Genomic DNA, 11,640 nt, shown 5'->3' with positions numbered 1-11,640 from the left:
GAATAAAAATAATTCCAAATCATCTTCCAAATGTACAGAGGAAGATGTTTACAAAATGGTGGAATTTTTAATCGACAACATATTATTCTAGTGTGTAGGACGTGTTTTTAACGAACGGTCGGCATTCTAAAGGGAAAAATTGTGTTCCTCTACTTGCTGACCTATTCCTTCACTGCTGACTTTATAACTGATCTGATTTGATCTCAGTTGCCGCTATATAGATGACGTATTTTGGTTAAACAATCTAATTTCGGGAATTTGATACATTGCATCTACCCTTAAGAACTTGAGATAAAGAATACTACAGACACTGTGAAGTCAGCCTCATATCTTGATCTACACTTAGACTTCGATGGGAAAGGAAAACTATTGACCAAACTTTTCCACAAATGTGATGTCTTTTCATTCAGAATTGTCAACTTTCCTTTCATCTGTGGCAACATCCCTTCAGCACCTGTGTATGGAATTTTCATATCACAACTCTTACGTTATGCCAGAGCGTGCCGTAAATACGAACGACTTCTTACAATTAGGCTTCTGGAACAGGGATATTTTGCTACCAGACTGAAGTCATCACTACAGAAGTTTTGTAGTCGTCATCATGAACTCGTGGATCGTTACGGTGTATCCATCTGCACCATGAAAACTGATTTGTTCAACTTGTCATAGCTTTCCTTTCCTCTTCCGCCTATCCGCCACTTGACTTTTTATGAGCTGAGCAATTCGGCGTGCGTTTGTAGATAAGCAGAGGATGCTGACCCTATCGGTGCACCTGGTCCATGCTCCCAGTTTTAGTGAAGTCCGAGCTGTTCATTTGTTACTTTGTATGTATTATTTTAGTTACTTTTCTGTTCTTTGTCGTGTTTGTCTGTTTTCAATGTCTGATCTTTGTCCCTGGATTACATTCCTTCGGAGAGATTTTAGGAAGACATGATGTTATATATTGAACGTTATGTTGTTATGTAATAATAATTACGAGTGTGCAAATTAGAAACAAACACGTACTAATAAAACGAATTTATTGGCAAAAAATCATAATATAAGAAAGGCATTTGCCTCAAGTGCGAGCAATGCATTTAGTAAGTACCCTTTAAATAAAATGGATTTCATGTCATTTACCATATTTGTTTTTTTTTTCAGGATAATTTCATCTGCGGGAGCCTGTAAAAGATATTCCAAATATCTGTAATTTTATCGGTCATTTTTTTTCGGGATCAGCGAAGTATGCGTTGTCTCACCTCAACCGCAGTAGGTTTTTTTTTCTGTCCGAGGACTCCCATTTGAATAACATGTGGGTCTTCGAAACGATTTGTCTAGCGGATGATTTAACTATATTTCACAGTTCGATGGATAGTTATGTAGCTTTTTGATTCGACGAAAGTGTCTAAATGCTCCATATAATAATTTTTTAGACAATTTTCTAATCATTTAAAAGTAAGCGACTACCAATTTATTAAAAGGAAAACACAGAAACAAGGGAACTACAAAGTGTAAATTGCAAGGAGTTCCTGTACTGTATTGTTATTAAATATCAGTAGAACCATTTTGCAAAGTGTCTAGTGTACTAATATTATTTACTGATAAAGTGCGAGGATGATAATTTATTACAATATTTTCGTACAGTCTATTATGTATAGACTTCACAAATGTGCTCAAGGATTGAAAGATTGGAGTTGTTCTTCTTTCTCTGTCTTCATTGCTGGCTAGTGCAGCTTACGGGAAAAGAGATGTATCAAAAAGTAAAAAGACAACCTTATAGTAATATATGGGGAGAAATTTTTATTGTGAAATACAGATACTTAAATAAGAATTCTTTATTTGTATGAACCTTCCAAAAAAGGGATTCCGAGTAACCTCAATATAAGCATAAAATTACGTATTTATCTTTTATTATTATATAGTAATAAATATTTTCTTATTCAAATCAATAGAAAACAAAGCATGCACTATATCCCGGTATATCCGGAAAAATTCGGAGACGTTCCGAATACGTTTTTAAAATTTATCGCATGGGTGTCGTCTGCTACAAAAAGGGTTGAACGGGATATTGACATGTTGTTACAAAATGCGGAATTTGAAGAAATACCACAAGAGAAGGCAAATAATGCTGTATTAAATGTTGACAGACAAAGAATTATAGACAACTTTACTACAATATATCAAACATTCATAAATTCACATTGCACTAGTTCATATATTTATTATGCATCATATTTGAACTAGTGCAATAAAACACATACAACGTTGTAAAATGCATTATATCCAACAAATTAGTATAATGTTAACTGAAATATTTATTACTATATAATAAAAGGGTTATTGCATGAATATTGCAAGCTCATGCAATATAATATTATGCTCGGGACAATATTCACCAGTATTCATGCAATAACCCTATATTATTATCTTTATTGTTAAAAAAACACTTTTGAAAAGTACCCCTGAAAGTAGATTTGTACACCTAGAATTTTTTTTCAGATTCAAGAGGATAATAAGTAATCAAAGATTATAAGATGTCTGTGATTAAGAAACTTGATATTATAATTGATTCGTTAAAATACACATATACAACGAAATCGTGCAACGTAGATATGCTCATACTATATATTTACTATAGGCGCAGTATTACTAAAGTTTTAACTAAAAGAAGCACGGACAAGTCTGATAAAGATAAATGTTGAAAAAATGACGTGTACCAAATGCAATAACAGACACATCATGTCCGTGATAGGGTAAAAACTGCATTTACACAGAATTAGTGGCTGTCAGTTGTAATCTCAGTGTGGTGAAAAATCAACTACCGTTGTCAAATATAATAGCTTTCTAATTGAAAACATTCAATTGTACATCAATTAAGCAGTCTCAGAAAAGTTCTTAACGAAACCAGTTTGATAATCATAATACCAAACTTCGAATATAACATTGTAATATATCAAACAGACAAACGACTCTTTTTTGTGACGACGCGCATCATTGCAAAAACACAGGATATTACTTAAAGTTAATCGCTTTATCTCTGTTTATTCACATTGGGTTGATTATACATTGGAAATAACTTGTGCAAGAAACAGGCGTGAAGAAAAAGCACGTCTGTCTATGGAAGGTAACAGAGCCATCACTCGAACAATACAGATTACATGTATAGTGTAACGTCCTGCAGAAAACACTTTTTTTCTCATACAGCTCGTCAATACAAAAGAGGCCTTCAAACTAAATAAAAAGATCAAACAGTAGAACTTTCAGTTTAGATAAACACAATGGTCTTATGTTAGTACATATATGAATAATTAGAAAATACATGTTTAAAGAACAGATCTTATAGAAACAAATGCAATTAATAGGTAGAAATTTATTTGATCAATCCTGTATGACAAAGTTTCTTTTCATTACTTCATATATTAAAAAAACAAAAACGAATTAAAAAAAATAACAAATAGAAATGTTGTTAAAATTCATCATTTCCCACCGACCAACTAAGTAAAGCTGCACTTAAGAATTCATGGACCTTACGAAAGGTTCGAGTGCAATTAGTAGTAACGAGATTAAGTCTGTTGTAATTTATCCGATGGACTGTCCTATGACCTTTTGCCACTCCCGATCAGGTCAACGTCCGCGAAGGATATATGTTTTTGGGAATGTTTTATCCATCCAAAATAGAAAATAAATATAAATTAATTGACGCACACTTAGTACAATTGGAGTGAATTGATTTATAACTCGTTGGTTTTAAGATTTTAAAAACATAACAGCATGAACATCAACAAAAATTAAAACATAAGCCCATATTGAAAAAAAAAAAAAAACAATGAGCAACATAACATCCACATAACACCAAGAGCTTATGTTATAGCAGCGAATAATGTATTACCACTACAAAAGATAATTACACGATGTCGTGACGAATTGTACTGTACAAACGTATATATAATTTGGTAAATCATATGGACTTCAGAAAAAAAAATGTACTCCTAGAGCTATACTCTATTATGCAATTGTAATAATTAATTTCTGATCATTACTATATACATCCAATAGTGGAATAAAACCGACAAAAAGGGAAAGGCTTCCCAAAAAATTCTAAGAATAATTTATGATTTTGCTTGAACCAATTATCTGCTAACTAAATGTATCCAAGAATACCATGGTTAGCCCAAAATTATGAACTTAGGATACAAAAAACAACAACACAAAATATAGAAAACGTGATTGAAAAAACATATAAAATGTTGAAACCGAAAAAAGAACTAGAATGATATCTAAAAGTTAGTAAGAAACCGAAATCTACATTTGACAACATAAGAACATATTTTTTTTCTTCATTTTGCGTTAAGATATTTAAGTTAATTTGCAAATGTGCAAATTTCTAACACCCTATTTGATAAATTCTTACTTCTGATCATGAATTTTACCTTATTGCAGCAATGATTTGTACCTTAATTTATTGAGGCTTCATATATCATCGGTTTCTTTTCCACTTTGTTTGAACTCAAACGAAAGACTTCAATATATCTAAGAAACCAAACATTTGACCTGTATTAGTAAATTCAAATTAAAAATAGTTACTCTATGTACTAATGGCAAATAAATGGTCAGCATTATAATAGTTGATAAGAAAGGATAAAATAAAATGTCTGCAGTAAACATCCTGATATACAATGAAGATGAGACAATAAACAATTTCATCAATTGACTGCAATTAATGAATCACTTTAAAGTAATGATTTCATCACAGAGGTGTGGAGGCAATAATAAAGATACAAAGGCACAATTAGTTTGCTTGAAATGTATATGAAATTATGAGGGTTAATTTGAGGACAGTGCAATTAACCTATAGTTAAATAAACATCATTGTCTTCAAGTGTAATGACTGGACAACGCTTGTCTTGAACTCATTCTATATTGATTGCAGTTAGTTCACACTGTTTCGTATATTTGAGTTTTATCTTGTAGGTCCAATTAATAATCAAAATAACTCTACTTTGGGTGGGGGGATCCCCTTTTCAGGGATATTTGCCTCCTTCAGACCATGCCTTTGCATCTTGTTATGTCATTTATTTATAAGGGTATTCATTATAATGTAATATGTTCTTGCTAGAAATCAAATGTTGAATAAACAACCTTTCTCTCAATTCTAGTCTGTATTGATGCAAGCAAAGCTGCGTATTCTCTGCGACTGTACAATTTAAATGTAATTATTGACAATTTTGTACGACAAAAAATATATTTACTTTTTCAATGTTCAAAACTTATTGTCTTGATTTCATTGTCAGTAATATAACAAAGATATGATATGATATGATAAGACCACTGGGATTCGGGATCTACCCGATACACATCTTATTTGTCTATGTAGAAATTGGAATTCTAATACGAACGGGATCTTAAGCTTCCAATTTATACTTACAAAATTTTGAGAAAAATGATTTCTTTTCTTTTATGATCAAGACCACTTAATTTGAATGACTAAAAGCACAGCTTCAATACATTTATGTGATGGTTAGACTGTTTGTGTTTGTGTGATCAAATCTAGTACACATGCACAAGTATTAATGAAAACATATCTGTACTAATTTTATCATATTTATCATTTTAAGTCGACTAAATAGATATATGTATACACGGAAGTTGAACACTTATCGGGACTAATAAAAGTACAAAAGAATAATAATGTTTCCCAAAGTGGCATCAGAGAAACCCTACTACACATAATGAAACATATGCTATCAATATATATAGCGTTTTTTTATGGAGAAATAGCTGTATGACTTCACGGATGTATCAGCTTTAAATAACACAAAAGCGTTACAACAAGAAAGACATTGACATGCAATAAAAACTTATTACAAATGTAATATTTTTTTTCTTGAATGTTATGTTCTTCTATAATCAATTGTAATTACTTTACATATATTCTTTATACATGATAACTTCTTGCTTCATATGATGTATCAAATCCCTTTTTGTTTTTATCCTACATTTCTGTTTTTACGACCTCAGTAGTATAAACATTCTGAATTGTCATATTGTCTACCAATAAGTAACTAGATTTAAATCATTTTGCGTTCACACGGTGCGATTTGTCGTATGCGGTTTCTCCTTTTCAATGTTTGTTGACTGCAATAGTTTTTTTCTGAACTTAACATGACCCAAGCGCTCAAATTGATTGATTACCACCAAAGATTACCCAAATCTGCTCTAAGTTGTAACGACAAAAAAATATTGAATAATGTATACACGGTACAAGACAAATCCTACATTGTGTACCGAACTTAATACAAGTGTAAGATTTTTGGATGTTGTCATTTATTTCATTTTTGAAAATTGTACTTTTTGTTCACTTGTTATACACAGATTTGTAAATTTAAAAGAATGAAAATATATTTTCAACGAAAGTGATACGCACCCAAAAATGGCCTGCTATTACATAATTTCTAAAATCAATTCCTGCTCTCAGATGTTTACTAATGGCAACATGTTAAATATTTTTTTTATAGTTAACCTCGGAGTGTTTCCATAAATATTGCCTGTGAGAAATACTTTCATTTGATTTGAAAATCTCACAAATATACAATGTATAGAAATTTATTGAAGAATCAAATATGGATTTGTATTTAATTGCAGGAAAAGGACCATTGTGTCTAACGATTCGATAATATATTTTTGCAAATGTTTTCGTTCTCGTGAATTTCATGAAATTAATAGCAAAAAAATCTTTCTTTATTTACTATATCATGTTTTTTTTATCATGGAAAACGACAGAGTTGCTTATTTACGAAAGAATTAAGATAATTCAATCTCCTTTATTTCCTTGAAGACAATAATGAAAGCGAATGAGATATGTTTTATGTGAATACCGTACGATTTAAAATCCGCAATCGCATCAATTTATATTTCAACAGCATCCGACCGCTGCAAATAGTTTTCATTCAATTTCATATTTTCTCCCAAGGTGCACCCTTGATTCATAACAATGTATAAAGTTCATGAACGAATTATTACATGTAAATGTAACTGTTTGCAAATAGAATAGTTTCATTTCAGATAACGATGCACCTACGCGTCCTTTGTGATAATCTTTTGCATACATCAAAGGTTTCGCTTTTGATACCAAAGATATTTACTTTTGAGCCAAATTGTTTGGTTCTTAAATTTCTGACGTTTTGATCAAAAGGAGTGTGCGTGATAGAAAAAGCTTACTTTTCTGTATAACCCTTTTAATAATATATATAAGTTGTAGGTTATTATTTTATTCAAACATAAATATCTAAGTTAAAATTCTATAAGGTTTTAAAACCGATCGTATTGTGCGAACTGTTGCAAGTCTCTTAAGTAGAGTACCATGTACATGTAAATCCTAGAAACAAGACAAATTATACATCAGAAGCAATTTGTGTGCCCCATCGTTTAATTTTACTTGCATATCAATCTAAGCTTTTAAGATGAAACATATAAGCATTATAGAACCTCATTCATCAATGTAATGCAACTTAATTCCAAAATATTTGATTGAATACGTAACAACAGTCTTTTCCTAGAATGATATGCTTAAAATGCAGTTTAAGACTTTTTAAGATTTTTATCTTCTTTATTTCTTGCAAAGGTAACTTTAAAATGAAAATGAAACTTTTAAGATGTTAAAAAATAATATAGGACACGATTGTTAAGCTATTTGAAATTTGTCCGTAATGAAACAAATGGAAAATGAAAACAAATAAAAAAAACAATACAAGTAAAACTGAAGCAGGAAACTAAAAAAACATTGTTCTAAATAAGTGTCTTGTTTCAATATTTACATTTTGAGTAAGGTTTTGACAAAACAAATTAATAAAAAACATAATAATAAAAAATCCCCATAAATGTTTTACTCTGCAATGAACAACTTCTTTCAGAGTTATAAATAAATTAGAGTGATTTTTCACGATTTACACAGGATTTAATACAGACCACCAACGGTTGAGAGAGATTCAGAACCTACCAGTTTCCGTAACGTCGATGTTGATGGTTTTGTATTGCGTGTTTCCCCTAAGTTATTATCATTAAATAACAGAGGTCTGTAATCAAGAAGAACTACTTTACTAGAATGACGTAGCTATGGTGAAATGATACCAACAATTTATTTGGCGTATGAATTTCAAATTGGCGTCTAATCGTGACATAACTATACTTTAAGTAATACAAATATACTTCATTCAGGATAAAAAGTACATTTCTTAGTTGTTCTCATAAAACATGGCATTTTTTTTAACATATACTACATTTCATTCAGTTCAAGTTCCATTTTAAAAGCTGTCTAAACATGTTGTTAATTACCACATTTAGATCGTTCATGTTTATTCATAATGATAAGAAGATAGACAAGATTGTGCGTTTAATTTTAATCTTGTCAATAACGTTGGACTTTATCGGAAAAAATATCATCAAACGAATGGCGAAATTAATAATTTTATGCAGTGTTGAGCTTATCTAAATCTTGTTAAATAATGAATCAAATAGCAAAGAAGGCTGAAATGCGTACTCGCAGCCTACTGGTAAAATACCGTATTCAACAGTAATAGTTTCATTTCAGTTTGCTAATCTTCGCATGCTACCATACACCTTTACTTTTGAATTTTTCATCCGAAAATGCGTATTACAGAATCTCAGTTACATTATTAATAATTATCAAGCGAACCTGTTTTTCTAGTCCCAAGTCAATATTCAAAAACAAAGATGAAATCTAAACATCTTTTACATCAACAATGATAAAAATGTTAATATCCAGATAAAGCAACAAAAATAATCCGTTATAGTAACTTCACAGGAACTTCACTGGATGTAGATAATAACATTTATAGCTTTTAGAAATACCGGATATATCAATTCTCTGTTGTATAAGTAACTTGTTAAATGAAAAATTAAATAATACTTTGTAAGAATATTATTCTAAATATAACACCAAACATATAGATAACAAAAGTTTACAATTTTTTTGTCTTTTTGATAGACAATATATTTGTTCAGTGAATATTGTTCAACCATCTCCATATTATTCATTTAATTTACTACCCCGTAGCAACTGATGACCACTCCCAGATTTGTGTTGACGTCTTGTTTTTCTTATTTTGTAATTTATTCTGTTTACATCTGTATGTATATGTATCTGTTTGCCTCTGTTTTACCTTTATATGAATTTTGAAGGATTTGAATTTCTTATTACAAGCGTTTTGGTGTTTTTGCCGATATTCAGATTACCAGTGTTACGTGGATAATACACTAATTGTGAACGTCTATTTGTCGACCCTCCCCCTTACTTGAGATCTCGAGACTTATTCGACATTTTACTGCAAGAGGAAAAAAAATGACGCATGGTTTTAATATAAGCTTCTTATGATTTGACAAAAATGATACCTTGATTTGGAAGCTTCATCTTTAAGGACTAGAAATAAATAACACTACAGAAACACATATCCAGACCTAAAACCCCAAATGAACTTTAAGAAGATAACTTTAAATGTAACTGTGTGACAAAAAGACGAACCTAGTTTTAAACTGCAAACTTTCCTTTTCCATGTAGAAGTATCCCATCCCATACACAAATATATATCAAAACTCACAAGCTTCACTACAACATACGGATATTTGAGTTTGGAAATGACTCATATGTATTAACAAAACGTTCATGGAGAGGAATCTGTTGTCAACAGATTAAAGACGGCATTCTAAAAATTATATGGATGTCAAAATAACCTTATAGACCAACTATTTAACGGTTCATGAAATTCACATCGAATAGAGCATTTTTCGTAATTTTATCCCTCGCTCAATAACAGGATAACACTGATAAACGGCAGTTCGTGGGAAACTGCAGTTCTTTTGAATTGTCCTGAGCAAACAAAAATATTTGCAAGTTTTGGCGTATCTGCAATTTGCAACAGATGACATGTAAACTTACCACGCATTTTGGTCTTTATATTAACTTCGAACAGTTTTCTTTTAGCTGTAATGAATCATTTGTCATTATAATTTGTTTTCTTGCGTTCTCTTTGTTCTTTGACATTTGATAATATAATCGTTGGAACCCGTGACCTGTTCACATTTAGATTAATTATGAACATTAAATTTAAGTTCAACAATCGACCTGAATAACAAATAAAAAAAACGATGATTTTCTTGCATTGTTGTTATAATTTTTTGGCATCGTAGAAATGATTAGGTAATCAATGAAAATGCAAACAACTGTGCTTGTAAATTGTCAAATATAAACCTTGAATAATAACATTGCTTTCTTTAATTGGCTTTGTAATGTAAGAAGAAGATGCACCTACACTACTATCTTTTGTAATCTTGTATTTATCATAAAGTTTTCTAATGGTTGCTTATATATCGTTGTTTTTACGGTGAAGGTATTTGATCCTAAAATTGTTCCTAATTGGTTCAAAGTTTTATATCCGTTGCAAATGCTTTTTACCACAAAATAACATTTGATATATTATAAGCCAAATCAGAACATTATTTCATTCGCAATTTCCCATATGTAGTTACTTACACTAAATCTAATTGTACATCGGTACAACTATGGTCACAATATGTTCCATCAGTTTTAGTGTGATAACGGGTATCAGTCTTGTGAACAGTATCCATTACAGTTATTGTAAAATTTAAAACTTGAAAGTTATTAGACGAAGAACAGAAACATTTAGCAATATTTATTTTGATTAATTTCATATTTGTTTTCAACAACACAACAAATGATTCCATTTTTTTCCAAAAGGTAACTAGTTTATTTCGCGTATTTGTTCAATCAAGTGTCCTCTCAACATAATTTTAAAAAAATTGTATATTTTGGTAAAATCATGTTGAATCAGACTTGTATTTTCGATATCTAGTTATTTTATATTTAAACATTTTACTGCTTGCTATCATTTTTTAAAATTTTCTAGTTTGTAATGAATAGTTTCATGGGAATATCACTATAAAAGATTGTTTATTTTCACATAATCCTGGAAACCTTGGTGAATGAATCGTTCAATTGTTTGTTGTAATACAGAACTGAAATACCTTTTGAAAAAGTATTTGTTTTTAAGTAATGTCATGAAAAGTCAATGTAGGTGATTCCATGGTATGAGTTAATTAACGGTTCGTAAAAGGATTTCATATTTATTAGCTATTTGAATGACTATTTGTTGGAACGCCAAACCTATAAAACACTTAAACTTCATTCCTTGTTTAGCACACAATAGAACTTCTCAGTGTAGGATTTGGCTTGTACGGGTATTATTTTTTTTATCTCATTCTTCTAAAGAACTTGGTTATAATGATGCTGTGGAGAGATCACTCCTTGAAACACGTATACAGCATTACGAAATTTGCAATGTATTAATATTAGATTATTATTTTCGTAATTGTATTAGGGCAAAAGCAGGTATGCAAGTATTGATTGCAATATCACATACATTAGTAATATTTTTACCGTACAAATTATGAGAATATTAATGCAAATTTATTATGAGAATTCTTCAAGCAATTCATTCCTAGTGTAACAATGGTCTCGCCTATTCGTTTGTATAGTAATATAGAGTTCAAACCAATACTCGTTTTTGAGCATAGGAACTGTCGGACGATTTTAATTAGCTCAGTGTATCGAAACCTATTTCTGACATC

This window comes from Perna viridis, chromosome 1, assembly GCF_037379345.1.
Source record: "Perna viridis isolate PV_CMFRI_1.1 ecotype Kerala chromosome 1, ASM3737934v1, whole genome shotgun sequence".
Classification (NCBI taxonomy): Eukaryota; Metazoa; Mollusca; class Bivalvia; order Mytilida; family Mytilidae; genus Perna; species Perna viridis.
This window is presented reverse-complemented; position numbering follows the sequence as displayed.